General features: G+C 36.7%; 1 long non-coding RNA gene across 1 annotated transcript; it reads left to right on the top strand.

Moving 5' to 3' along the window:
* The first annotated feature begins 429 nt into the window (after positions 1-429).
* LOC148661859 (uncharacterized) lies at positions 430-2,107 on the top strand. The gene is made up of 2 exons (XR_015939827.1): positions 430-1,741; positions 1,917-2,107. It is a non-coding gene; the product is annotated as an uncharacterized LOC148661859 (long non-coding RNA).
* The last annotated feature ends 11,473 nt before the right edge of the window (positions 2,108-13,580 follow it).

Here is a 13,580-nt window from a genome sequence, read left to right as displayed (position 1 = left end):
GACAAGGCCATTTAAAACTACCTTTGAGGATCAAAGATTGGACTAAGACTCAAGATAAAATAAATGTCACTTCCGTGCACAGAAAAAAAAAAGAATTAGATGCGGAGGGCCTCTAAAAAATCAGCCAAGCTAAAACGGCATGGATGTTCGTTGTCAGGTGTTCATAAAATGAGGAAGGTATTCTATAGACATGATCCGTTCTGTCTGGTTGATCACATAATAAACAGGAAAGAGGAGTGCTTTTTAATTCTATTTTCACTAGAAAAAAAATTATTGTGAGATCTAAAGAACCATTCATCATCAGTGTAGCTGATAAATGGGTTTATTAAATGCTGCTAGCTTTTACCAATTGAGATAACATTATAACATATCAAGTGTTTGCTTCAGATAGTGAGATTGTGGTGTGAAATTCTGTTCAAAGAAGGTGAAGAGAGCAATAAGCCATTTAATTAGAATGACATTATATCTTAGTCATGGTTACAATCAGCCTGTTTATGTTTTCTTCCTCCATTTAGAACCATGTGAAGATGTATTTGCATTGTACAGTCTCTGGCCTCCTCTGTTTCCCTAAGCTGTGAAGTATGTGTGGTATATAGCACAACACATTATCATTTATTAAGTGCTGCATTGCCACCTTTCTGCCTTATCTTGTCAGACCTCAGAAGCAAGCAATGATGGGCCTGGTCAAAAGCAAAATGGGAGACCTCTAACGGAAAAATTGCTGTTGCAAATCCAGGCCACAGAAGTGTGACCAAATAGTTGGCACTATTCTTCAGATGAGATGTTAAACCAAGGTCCTGACAACTTGATCATTAGAGATGTCATGGGACTCTTTAAAGGGGCTGGTTTCTTGGCTAAGTTCTGCTTTGGGCTTGTACAGTCTGGCTCACCTAAAGTTCCCCCTTAATTCAATTGGTAAAGATATTTCTTGCTTCTCTCTAATGTGCAGTGAGCCTGCTAGGTGATAGAATGGCTGCCACACATCATGCAGGTACAGTAGCTGCTGCATCTCAGTGACGAAAGAAGTGAGTCCCCCCTATAAGTGAAAGAAATGAGAGATCCTTCAGAATGAAAAGTGATGTACAAATGCAAGGAATTATTATAGCACTAGAATTACATCATAGATTTTATTCATGCAGTCCAAAGACATACTGGTAGGTTAATTGGCTGCTAGGAAAACCGGCCCTGGTGTAACTGAGTGCACTGCAAAGGACTGGTGTCATATTCTCCTATCTTGGGTCCATTTCTTGCTAGGATAGGCACCCCTGAAGACCCTGTATTGGATGAACAGATTAAAAAATGGGAAGAAGCATGCCGCACAGTGATTTATCAATGTATGAAATAAATGATGACACCTAAAACCTGCAAGTGACCTTTTCAGATAGTTTAGCCTTTGTTAACCCTTATTAAAGTAATCCTCATCTTACCCCTTCTCACTGACCTGCCCCTCCTCCTGCTCCTTTGCTTACAGGAATGCAGCTTCTTTTGCTTAGAAGCCTAATCCATTATGATGAATACCGATGTAAGGATTATGATTGACTGTTTATAAAAGGGTTTCACACATCCTGCAAAGCATTTGTGTGTTAAGCAGGTTTTTGGGTAGCAGTAGTTGATAGAATGAGAAGAACAGCAGTTATGATAAGTAGAGACCTATGTACAGTAGTAGATAAATCTGTGTATTTTGTATTATGTGGATTCATTGGGCACTGTGGTATTATGTGGGTTAATTTTGCTGATTTATGTAAGTATTATCATCATGCAACACATTTCTGTGTAGTACTGGGTTTCAGAAAATAGAAGGCTTAATATCAGCAGATCTTACTCCATTACAGAATCCATAGAAATGTAAGACTTTTCAGGGCTGTGGTAAAATGGAAAATGAATTATCCCATGTACTGTACTCTTATATTCTGCAGGGGCAGACGATGGAAACGCTTCTGTGAAGATCTGAGTTTTCTCTTGCTGCGATCTCGCTTTGTGAACTAGTCTTTCCAGGTTCTAGAATTGCCTAAAGCTTTGTTTTTTCCTTGAGTAAAAACAAAACTTAGAGATGTTTAGAGAACCCATGCCTGGCACACTTTCACATTAAAGGCATGAGTACTGGTCACTTTCACTCTTTCTGTCTTAGTATTCTATACTCTGCAAAATCAGACTAAATGTAAACATATTAGATTTCACTTGGAGCCACAGAATTGGTGAAGCCTGGCTAGGACTGGGGTGATATACCATTTTTTGAAACCTTCTAGTCCATGTAGTTCTTTTCTTCATTATTTTCTCACCTGTTAGCAGTTATAAGTGCGGTAGTCCTCCAATTCTAGATTTTTATTGGATTAGCTTTGTTTGTTTTTTGCTTAAATAGATTACTTTTCTTTCCAAAATCTGGTTCAAATCATATCATAAGCACAGGACAGGATTTTTCGAAGCACAGTGAAAACATATTACTTCTATGAAGGCAAGTGCAGTCACAATGACAAAGTTTATAATATAAATGATCTGTGCAAGGTTCAATCTTTATATAAATTAGATTTTATAAGTTATAAAGAAAAAGCAAGCCATCTTAGAAATATACATACATTACCGTATACAGTATGCTTTCATAATTAAATGGTGACAAACTCACAGCCCTGTTTAATCCAAAAGCACAAATAAAATACAAAGTAAGTACCTGTTTTCCTCAGTGGGGGTGTTGTTCATTCTTGTTTATTTAACAAAAAAAAATCAACTTCTTGTTTCTAATGTTTTTAAACTTATTTGTTCTTTTCAAGTTCCACTATTTTGATAAAAGCTGGCTTCCTCTTTAGATGAAATAGAGATGTTGTTACTGTACATGTGTAGAGGTTATAGAAATTAATGGAAACACTAATGCCGAGTATTTGTATGCATTTCTATTTTTAAACCTTTGTTGTTAAATTCTAAAGGGAAGTTGATTTCATACAGCTTAATTCATTCAGCCACGTAACTAGAAAACTGGACATACAACGGGGACCCTAAGCAGACCTAACTGGACATAACTGGTCATGTTCTGTAATGCCATAGAAAGAAAAGGCTATGTAGATTGTTTCTGTGAACTGAGTGGGTGGACTCCATCACAATTATGGATTTCTAAAGTTAGGAACATCATTCTGTCTGAATGCTAATGTCTCAGAGATGAATGCATGTCTCAGAATGCATTCACAGTGATTACAGTCTTTAATGGATTCTTAAAAAACATCAATATACACCACATTTTCAAAACTTTTTAAGTTTAAAAAATTAAATTAAATTGAAGTAGATTTTTTTTTCCATTTCTACCATCCCTTATTTATATTTGGATTGATGATAGATCAGTAATTTTTCAATATATCCTCTTATGATGTTCTCTCTTAAGTATCCCATGTCCATCCATCCATTTTCTAAACTCTTCATCCATTTCAGAGCTGGAGGCAGGATACATCCTGAATTGAACACCAATCCATCACATGGCGGACAGACACAAACACTCATATCAGGGCTAATTTTCCCAGAAACCAATTAACCTACCAAATATTTTTTGGACTTTGGGAGGAAACCAGAGCACCTGGAGGAAACCTAATACAGGGAGAACATACAAACTCCACACAGATAACACCCCAGGTCTGGAATTCAAGCCCAGTGGTGTGAAGCAGCAATGCTAACCACTGCACCACCATGCTACCCAGCATTCCAAATTCCCCATAAAATTAATTTTAGGCTTATCTGGTTGATGGCATGAAGGATAAAGTTTTACTGACTTACACATAAACACAGAGAGGATCATTATAGCTGTGGTGTGTTTCCTCGAATGTTATTATTGTTAACATGTTAACCCAACATTGTTTGCCCAAAGCTGCCATGACTTTGCAGGAAACAGGAAGAACAAGACAGGAGAATGCCGTAAACACCACAGCTGCTGTTCTGTCATTTTAATTACCCTTTCTGTCGCAATGAGGAAGGGGAATCTGTAGTTTGATAGAAACCTGCTGCAGCCACACCTGTGAATTCAGAAAAGCACAGGGAACCCAGTCTTGATTTTTTCTGAATATAGCTACTTTATGCTTTTTATTAGTTAGGATGCACAGGTATTCTTAATTCATATTCTCCTTAGTCTTGGGAAAGTCAGTTTAAAGATACATTATTTCTAGAAAATACACTACCTAGTGCTATTCAGGTTACAGTGTTTTAAACACTAGTGTCTTGACTCAGGCTGATATGGTACACATTCTTTTACAAAAGAAAGAAAAATCCCTATTTTAACTATAGTAGTTAACGCTCCATTTCTTCTTATCCATTAATAAGAAGGCACAGTATTGAATTTCAATTCCAGTACTATTAAATGAATTTTAGTCTTATAGAGTTACTATCATAATGGAAAAAACATCAAGATTTAGACATATTTAAAAATGTGTTCCTTTGAATATAATTCACAATCCTGTCTCATTTTGTTTGGGACTTCACTTCACTTCCTGTTTTATCCTTAACAAACTTTCAGATGTTAATTTAATCAATATTCTACAAGGTTGTTGAATATTTGGCATGATCTAGTAAAGGCACAGAATACAAACATATAAACAACAAATAGGATAGGAATGTTTTGGCAGCCTAAACAGAATAACGAATGATTTCCATTCTTAAGTCAATTATTGCCTGAAAATGAAAAGAAAAAAAACCCTTTTAAAGCATTTTTAAATGACAAAAATGATCAACTGCATTAAATTATTTTTTTTAAAGTAAATCATAAAGTTGTCACATTATAAGACAGCATACTGTACGTTTTTGTGTTTTAGACCCAAAATGCATTTTAATTTCAGTAGCAGTATTGTAAGCAACCATAGTAGTTTTGTTTACTATTATTTAGAAAATTGTACTTGTCCTCAAAGTAACAAAATTCAAAAACAGAAAAATCCCCTTTGATAATCCATATCCTTTACAGATTTTCCAATGTTTGCACTGACATGGAGTTACATTTATACCAATAGGTGGCAGTGTTTCTGATTAGATGTGTGGTTGCCTTTCTGTAAAGGCTTTAGCCTTTACCTTCGTGATGTTTCACATCATAACAGTGACCAGACCTGTCAGTTGAAATGTCAATTAAAATGAAGGTAAAAAACAACAAGAGCACAGTGAAGACATGGCCACACTGAAGGCAAAACCAGTCTCTAGCTGCTACATATTTGAAATGACTGTTTATTTACAAGATTATCACTGAATTTTAATTTAAATAGGTAGTCATCCAATAGGTATATGAGAATATTGTGCAGTGTGCTGATTGCGTGTCCTGACTTGTTCACACCCAGTCAGAAAGCTCTATTAGTGGGCATTGTGTTGTTTGTTCATTATTGCTGAGTTAGAAGTTATATTTTTCCTATATCCCTATATTATGTTCCCCCATGCTCTACAGAAAATTAATTTTAGGATTATTTGATGTATTTTAAATTGGTAGTTATTCTGTCACTTATTAGAGAAGGATGTGTAATGTGCTGATTGGCCCAGTAGGCTGAGAGTATTGTTCTGCCTGGTCAGAAATTTCTTTTATCTGGCATTGTGCTGTTCATTCAGTAATGAAAAGTTAGAGCTCAGGCCATTCTCGTGAATGTTTTCTCCACTAACCCCAAATTTTATCCTTCAACCTTACTACTGATACAACACTACTGCAAACATAAATAGTTTTCACAACACCTTTTGTGATTTCAGTTTTACTTCACACTGTCCATACAGTATTATAATGCAATCAATATTAACAATATCAGGAACCCCTTTGTTCCTGAATGGATTCTCAGTGGCTGGTAAAATGTGTGGTTGACATTAGGAGCGTGAGACACTTCCCTGGCTAGAGCAGTCCTCAGACGACACTCCTACTGAAAACTGGTCAAACCAGTGGAACCTGCATGTCACTCTCACACCACTCGCGTACCAAAACCCTCATCAGAACCTCAGCTGAAGGCAGATGTGCTTGAAAATTAGGATGGGACGGTGCTGCAAATATTTCAAAGTCTTGTGAAATTCACAGTACATCCTGTTCAGGGTGGCAATTTACAAAATAATTGTCTGGTGTCTCTATCCAGCAACAGAATTCTAATGTGTTTCTTGATAGAATTTCTAAAATTCTGACATATGAGTATATATTCAGTACAGTTTACTGTAGGTTAATGTATATATTGTAAGCTCACTGAGGGAGCAGTTATAAATGGGTGGTAAATCAGCATTGATTTTCTGGACAAGGGGAGCAATGAAGCTCAACCAGAAGACAATATTTCTCATCTCTCTCACTGCTGCCAGATGAGGGACAACCACATGTCAAAAGTGGGCCAAAAATTGTACCATAAAGTTTTCCTACCAGAACAATGTAATATGATAGCTGCCATGTTACTGCTGTATTATACATTTATTTTAATGGATTGCTGGTGTAATTTTGCAAATGTACCTTGAAGAAATTATACTGCACCTTGAAGCTTACTCTTGGTCAAGTACTGTAGCCTGGAGATGACCAAAACAGATATGTCCATAAATTTGAAAAGGATCGTGCACCCCGAAGCATGTTAAATGTTTGAAATAGTGAAATTACACACACACTTTTTTGACGCTTCATAACATCTCTCTGACATATTTTTAAAACCATAGTCTTCTGATTCTTCTTTCTTAGGGACATAAGACAGAAAAACCCAGTAGAGTTCAGTAATGCGTATACAGGTATACATTAAAACATACATTAATGAGCACTGAGCATTCAGCAGTCTTATAGAAGCATGAATAAAACTTTGTTTTTGGGGACAAAGACTGAAACCTGTGCCATGAGGGATGAAAACTGTACTGATTATTTACGAAAAGAGTTGGGTCAGAGACCATCTCTTTTCCCTGCTTTAATGGTTTTACAATGTACTGTACCTTATAGACATCATTCTAATCACCAGAATACCAGGAGCAAGTCATTACCAGGTTGTAGCATTCTAAGATGTATTGGGAATGTAGGCCTGAAGTCAGTAAACTGTTCAACCACTAATGGCAAGTTTCCATTGAGCTAAAGCAGCAGACCTCTGGCCAACACACTGTTGTCATTACCATCAGTGTTTGTGACTTTCTCATTGGTAATTCAGTCCTGACCTTATTTTTATAAAAATATTTTTTTAAATAAATGTAAGATGCAAAATGTTCCCCGTGATCTATAATTTGCCTACGGTTTCAGAATTCTAATTGGTAATTTCTTTTGGTTGCCTTTTGTCTTCATAGGAAATGTTCTTTCCCACTTCAATTTACAAGACAACAGTTTATCAGAAGGTAGTACTTACTAAATTGCATTCTTTCTGGCTAATTAATCACACCTAATATTTTTGGTTTATGGTATATTAAATACCAGTTTTTCATGCAGTATTCTCTATTCTAGAGCTGTCAGCACCCTGTTTGATGATCAGTGTTAATGATAATAGTAACTTAACTGTGTGTGTCTATATATTTTTTCCAGACAATGCTGTTTAACATCTCTGTTTGCAGTATTAATTAGGAAATTGAGCTGAGCACAGCAGTAATTGACTGGCTAATTGCTTGCCTCCTTGGCCTGCTATTTTCCTATTGCTGATTTGCTCCGCCTGTTCTATTCCAGCCGTGCTGATAATGTGTCGTTTGCTATTTTCCTGCCTTCCACAATCAAACAACTAATGCGTTTCAGCTTAGATGGCAATGACAATGATGTGCCTTCATAATGTTACACCTAGACCTTCCAATTCCAAGAAGTGGGAATTAACAAGTTCCATAGTTAACCTTAGGAATCTGGAATCTTGTTTAGTGAATTCGGCTGTTTGATTCTTTCTTAAACTATTGGTCTAAATCCCATTTGGTTTCCTTTGTTTGGTACTGAGGGTTTTCTGGTCTGTAAGTGGCATTTCTCTGCACAACAGTCACAAGTAAACTTTGATACAATAACCACAAGCAATTTGCCAAGCAGCCTTGTCCCCTCCTTAAGGGAACACGTGCCTCAGTCTCTATGCTAACTTGTTCCAGGATTCTCATCTCTAGGAGACATTTTAAAATATCTAGGTGGGTAGCTGCATCAGCATGCGTAGGCTGCAAAGGAACAAGTAATAGGTTTATTCCATGCTGAAAAAAAGAAGGGAGAAAACAACGTTTCGGCCGTGGAGCCTTCTTCAGGTGTGAGGGAGCTGTTTAAGTACACCTATCCTCACACCTGAAGAAGGCTCCACGGCCGAAACGTTGTGTTTTCTCTCTTCTTTTTTTCAGCATGGAATAAACCTATTACTTGTTCCTTTAAAATATCTATCCAGGCCAAAGGTAGAATTATATGCTAGTGGTCCAAAGTCAATCATTTGTAGCTGACTTCCTGAAAAATAGAAAAAATAATTGTAAGGCACAGAATAAAGTATTTAATTAAAATAATTTTACTGCGGAATCTGACATGTTGAATCTGATTGTGCAACAATGATTAGAGAAAGGCAACACTAAAAACGATGAAAGTATAATGTTCAGAATACTCTAGACTTTCTTTAACCTTGAAAAAAGGCAGATTAATAATTTCCCATAGCTAGGCTTTCATCAGTTTACTCTCACAGCTCCTGCATGTTTTGTTAATGAAAATAATTAAACTGGATAAAACAGTGTGCAGCTTTACTGATGCCTTCTATACAGTTCACATTAATGTCCTGTAATAATGACAGCCCCACACTGAAACATCGTTCATGCAAACAAAAATGAATGTGAATTTATTCATGGTCTCCTGCACTGAAAAGGATGAAAAGATGTAATTTTCATATAAGATAACCCCAATCAACACATCCCAAACCACCACTGTACTGCCTGTGCTGGAATACTGGGCTATTCATAAGGGTAAAGTTGAGGCTCCTGGGAACCCTGTGTCTCTTGTTCTTGCTCCAGTTGTGTTCTTAATCATAGGCTAATTGATTTAATTTTTCTGTTTGGGACATTTCGTTACACTCAAGTTTTTCAGAGGTCAAACGGGATATGTTCTTGGCATCGACCCTAGACAGGTGGCATGGTGGCACATTGTTAGCAATGCTGCCTCACAGTGCTGGAGACCTGAATTCATTTCCTGACCTGGGGTGTTACAGTACCTGCGTGAAGCTTGTATGATCTCTCTGTGTTGGCATAGGTTTCCTCCAGGTGGTCTGGTTGAATTGGAAGATGCAGTGAAAAAATAGATGGATGGATCACTCCTTGCCAATCCCTGAGTTTTAGATCTGCCTTCATTTGAATTCAATGCTGTAACCGGCATCTGGCAAAAGAAAAAAACATGTCATGGTTTGTTAAATTGCCATTTCCTCATGTGTTTGATAAATTGATCACCTATTAAGAGCTGTTTAGACAGAAATAAGTGAACAAGCTATTAATAAACTAACTGAGCGGGGATCGCATAAATGTCTATATGAATAAAACAGGTAAGCAGGAGTCTGTAAATTAACAAGGAGATCAATAAAAAAAACATTAATTAGTGCAAGTGAATAGCTGTGTTGGAATGGAAACTTTTATATGTGAGGGTCTACTGGAACTAAGGCTTGGAGCTCCCAAACTAAACATTCACTTTATTATGAGCGTATTGTTTAACAAATCAGTTTCTTTTAATTAAGTGACCCTGAATTGATAAAGCGATGAGAAAATGGATGGATGGATTATAGCCTAGCATTGCTTCTGCTTCGTTTTATCAGTGCAGTATTTCCTCTAGTTTATAGAACAGTCCCATGAATGTAAAATATTTTTTAAAATATTATAGACAAAGATAACTTAAAAATAGATTGAATTGTTTAACTTGTTGTGAAAGGATTTTGGGAACATATTGTGCCAAACAGTTGGATGACTTCATAAGCTAAGGATGTCATTCATACAAAACTGTACAATTATTCTCCCACTGTAAAGATTTCTCTGCTGAAATGTTGAGTCCTTCAAATGTCTCATTAGCATGTGTGATGCTTCATTTAAAGACAGATGAGAGATGCAAAAGTTAGGCTTGAGGTGCTGATTAAAAAAAATGCAAAACTGGCTGTAGATTTATAGACATACTCATGCAGTTCTTCAGTATATCTAACATTATTTACAAATGCCAGCAACACCACAGCTACACAGTTAGTGCTGATAATTAAGGAACTATTTTCCTTCACTAGACTGAAGACATTCAACTGCAGATTATAGTTAATGTGTCCTCCATTAATCACTGCCTCATTGAAGGATCTTTTTTTCCTAAAAGTGAAAGAGTGTGTTAGTTGCAGAGCATAATGCTTACGTGTTGAAACTTTCCTTATTTTTCTTTAGGTCAGATGGCAGAATAAGATAGAAAGTGTTATTTTGTTGTACTTTTTTATAGTCTGATTCCACGGGGTCACAGTCATCACATGGACCTGTAAAATAGGCGGTTCCTGGCACTCAGACACAACCAGAGACAGAGTAACAGTTAATTGTGTTTCTTTATTTAATTAAATAAACAGAAAAATAAAACAACAAGCTAAAAACAAACCTAGTTCACTTTAAGCTCCTAGCTGACTTTAACTAAATGCTGGGGTAGCTGTCCTGCTACAGGTGTGTTTAGTTATCTTCTCTAGTAAACTGAAACACTGCTTTATCAGTAAAAAAGAAAAGGGGCTTTTCCAAACTCATAGTCCTTTTGTCTCAGCAAATTTCATTTCTCATTAGGTTTAGTTTCCTCCTCCTTTCCTTTGTCTTCAACAATTCAGTTTCCTTTGCCAGACCTAGCTTTGTGCAGAAATTTTGTAGCGTGCTGAGTAATCAGCCTTCTCTTTCCTGGCATCTTATCTCAAAATAGACACTTACTGGCTTAGAAGTTGATTTACATAGACTAGAACAGGGCATACAGCTATTCCAACAATCACTGGCTGACACCATTTTGAGTGCTGGTGTTCCCTCACGGTTATCTTAGTATGGCAAACCTGCCAGTAAAGTGGATGGCACTTTGGGAAAAGTACCATCCTTCAAAGACAACACCCCATGCAGCATCACAAGAGGTATATAATTATAGATATATTATAAACATCGGTGTTCTAGAGGTTATAGCTTTAAACACATGACAGTGTGTTTAGCAAAGAAAACTAGAAGCATATCTACAGAAAGGGTTGAGGGAGCCTGGTATAAACTACTCAGGTTTGAGATTATTGAAGAGGAGGCTGTATAAGATTCTTAATCAGTCAAAATAAGTTGATAACCTGAAGGACCTAGACGTTTATGGTCTTCTTATTATAATGCCATAACGTGTATTGAGACTATATTGTTTGCCTCTTTATAATATAAGTCTGTGAGGAAGGTTAGTTGTGTTTTGCACCCTATGGATCTAGATCAGTGGTTCTCAAACTGTGGTACGCGTACCGGCAGTGGTACGTGGCGTGCCGCCAGGTGGTACGCCAAATGACCCTGGAACTGTGTTGTGTGCGCTGAAAAAATCGGGACGGGTTTTCATATTTTGTATTTTTATACGTGTCGAATACGCAGCCTACGTACTACGATACAGTGCGCACTAATACTTCAGTGGACACAAGAGATACTCTGTAATTCTATACCACTCTAAAGGAATGCGTGCTACGGACGCAAGTGACCAATTGTATTTAAAAAAAGCTACTGTATCTCCAGCAAATAGGGAGAAAGGAGAATGTGGGTGATTTTGGAACAATGCCAACGTTGCAAACACAGGAATGCATAGAAATGCGTGCTACGAACGCTGGTAATCTTGTGAGCACAGGAAAGCGTGAAAAATAACAGAAAAATATTTAAGAACTGTTCTAATTTGAGAAAAATACACCGAGCGTCTCTTTGTTTCTCTCCCATGCGCATGAAATAAATACTTAAAATAAACACTGAAATAAAAACGGAAACGTGGAAAAATGCAAGCTTGCGGATTGCTAAAGCAGGTAAGCCCCACAATATTATGTGTGGAGAAAAAGCTGCTGAACAGCTCGACCTGCTGCCCCCCCCGAAAGACACAGTCATTCACAGAATTATTGAAATGAAGGATTATATCAAAAGTACGCTGACAGCACGCGTTAAGATGAGCAGATGTTTTTCACTGCAATTAGATGAGTCTGTAGTCGATTTGGCCAATTTGCTCGTTTACGTTAGATACGAGTTTGAGGGTACGTCCCGTGAGGACTTTCTGTTCTGTAAGCCGCTACCAACAGGAACTACAGGAGAGCACGTATTTCAGCTTCTGAATGAATTTATCAGAGAGAATGGCACTGGATACGAAGTGCGAGAACGACTGGATAAAATGTGTCGGAGTTTGTACAGACGGTGCTAGAGCAATGACAAGCCGACACAGGGGTGTAGTTGCACGAATTAGAGAGGTTGCTCCAGAAATTAATGGTTTCATTGCAACATCCACCGCGAGACCTTTGCCGTCAAGAAAATGCCTGACGATTTAAAATCTGTTAGACTGTTGTGAATTGTATCAAGGCTCGAAAAATTAATTCACATCTGCTTTGCTCGACTAAACAGGCTCACCCCTCTCACTGAAATGGTGCTTTTTTATTTTTATGTGTTGTTTTTTTTCTGTAAAACACTTTGAGAAGCCACATTTTAATATATCAAACAAAGTTTATTATTTTAATATTTATTATATGTATGTGTGAGTGTGTGTGCACATGCGCTCATGTTAGTCATTGATAATTTCTGGGGTTCCTATGAGATGGTGACTTGTAGGTGGTACTTGGATGCTTTGGTTGGATTAGGGGTGGTACTTGGTCCAAAAAGTTTGAGAACCACTGATCTAGATAATCCACAGCTGTGTTTACATAAAATCGGTGGGTAAGTATGTAAGAAACAATAAGTACCTACTGTTTCTTTGCTTGCTGGTGCACACTGCTTGATAAACATTAACATTATAATTCTTATAAGACCATAGATTTCCCAAGAGATCAGGCATTTCTATAGCTCACGCGTTGTAAAGCATGTTACTGTACAATAATGTCTGTGTGTAGTATTCACTTAACAATACTGAGATAATGACTGTGAATGCAGTATTCTCCTAATTATTGCTATAAATGTATGGATTGCAAAGCCACTGTTTAGTCTGCAATGCCAGTGACAGTGCTGTTTGAGTATAGAAAATGATCTAAATTAAATCAGTAACTTAGTAACTTATTTTGGAATTTCGGTTTAACAAATTCCCAACAGCTGTTGTTAGTTTTAGATCACTCGTGACTGAAAGAAAAGAAGGGGAAATTAATTAATAGTATCACAGATTTTTTGGCAATCCAATCTTTCATATCTTAAATAGATATATAAGCCCTTTTTTCTAATATTTACAACATTGAATATAAAAGTACAAAAATACTTTTTCAATGTTGTAATTATTAATTGAAATGTTGTTTATTTTGAAAGAAAGACACATTAATTCTTCTTACCCCGATTGTTGTAATATTAATTGTTTTATTCATATACACATTCTACCTATCCAAAACCTGAATATTCTTTATCATTTTTATAGATAACTAAATATAAAATTTACTTTTATTATTCAGTTAGCGTTCTTTTAAAGATAAGTGCTTGCTCTACATTTTTTGAGTTACACATTAGAAATAGTTTTTCACAGGACTTATTAAATCTCTGAGATCTTCAAGAAC

This window comes from Lepisosteus platostomus, chromosome 6 (genome assembly GCF_059453375.1).
Source record: "Lepisosteus platostomus isolate fLepPlt1 chromosome 6, fLepPlt1.hap1, whole genome shotgun sequence".
Lineage (NCBI taxonomy): Eukaryota > Metazoa > Chordata > Actinopteri > Semionotiformes > Lepisosteidae > Lepisosteus > Lepisosteus platostomus.
Note: the sequence above shows the minus strand (reverse complement) of the source record. Positions and strands in the feature narration are given on the sequence as shown.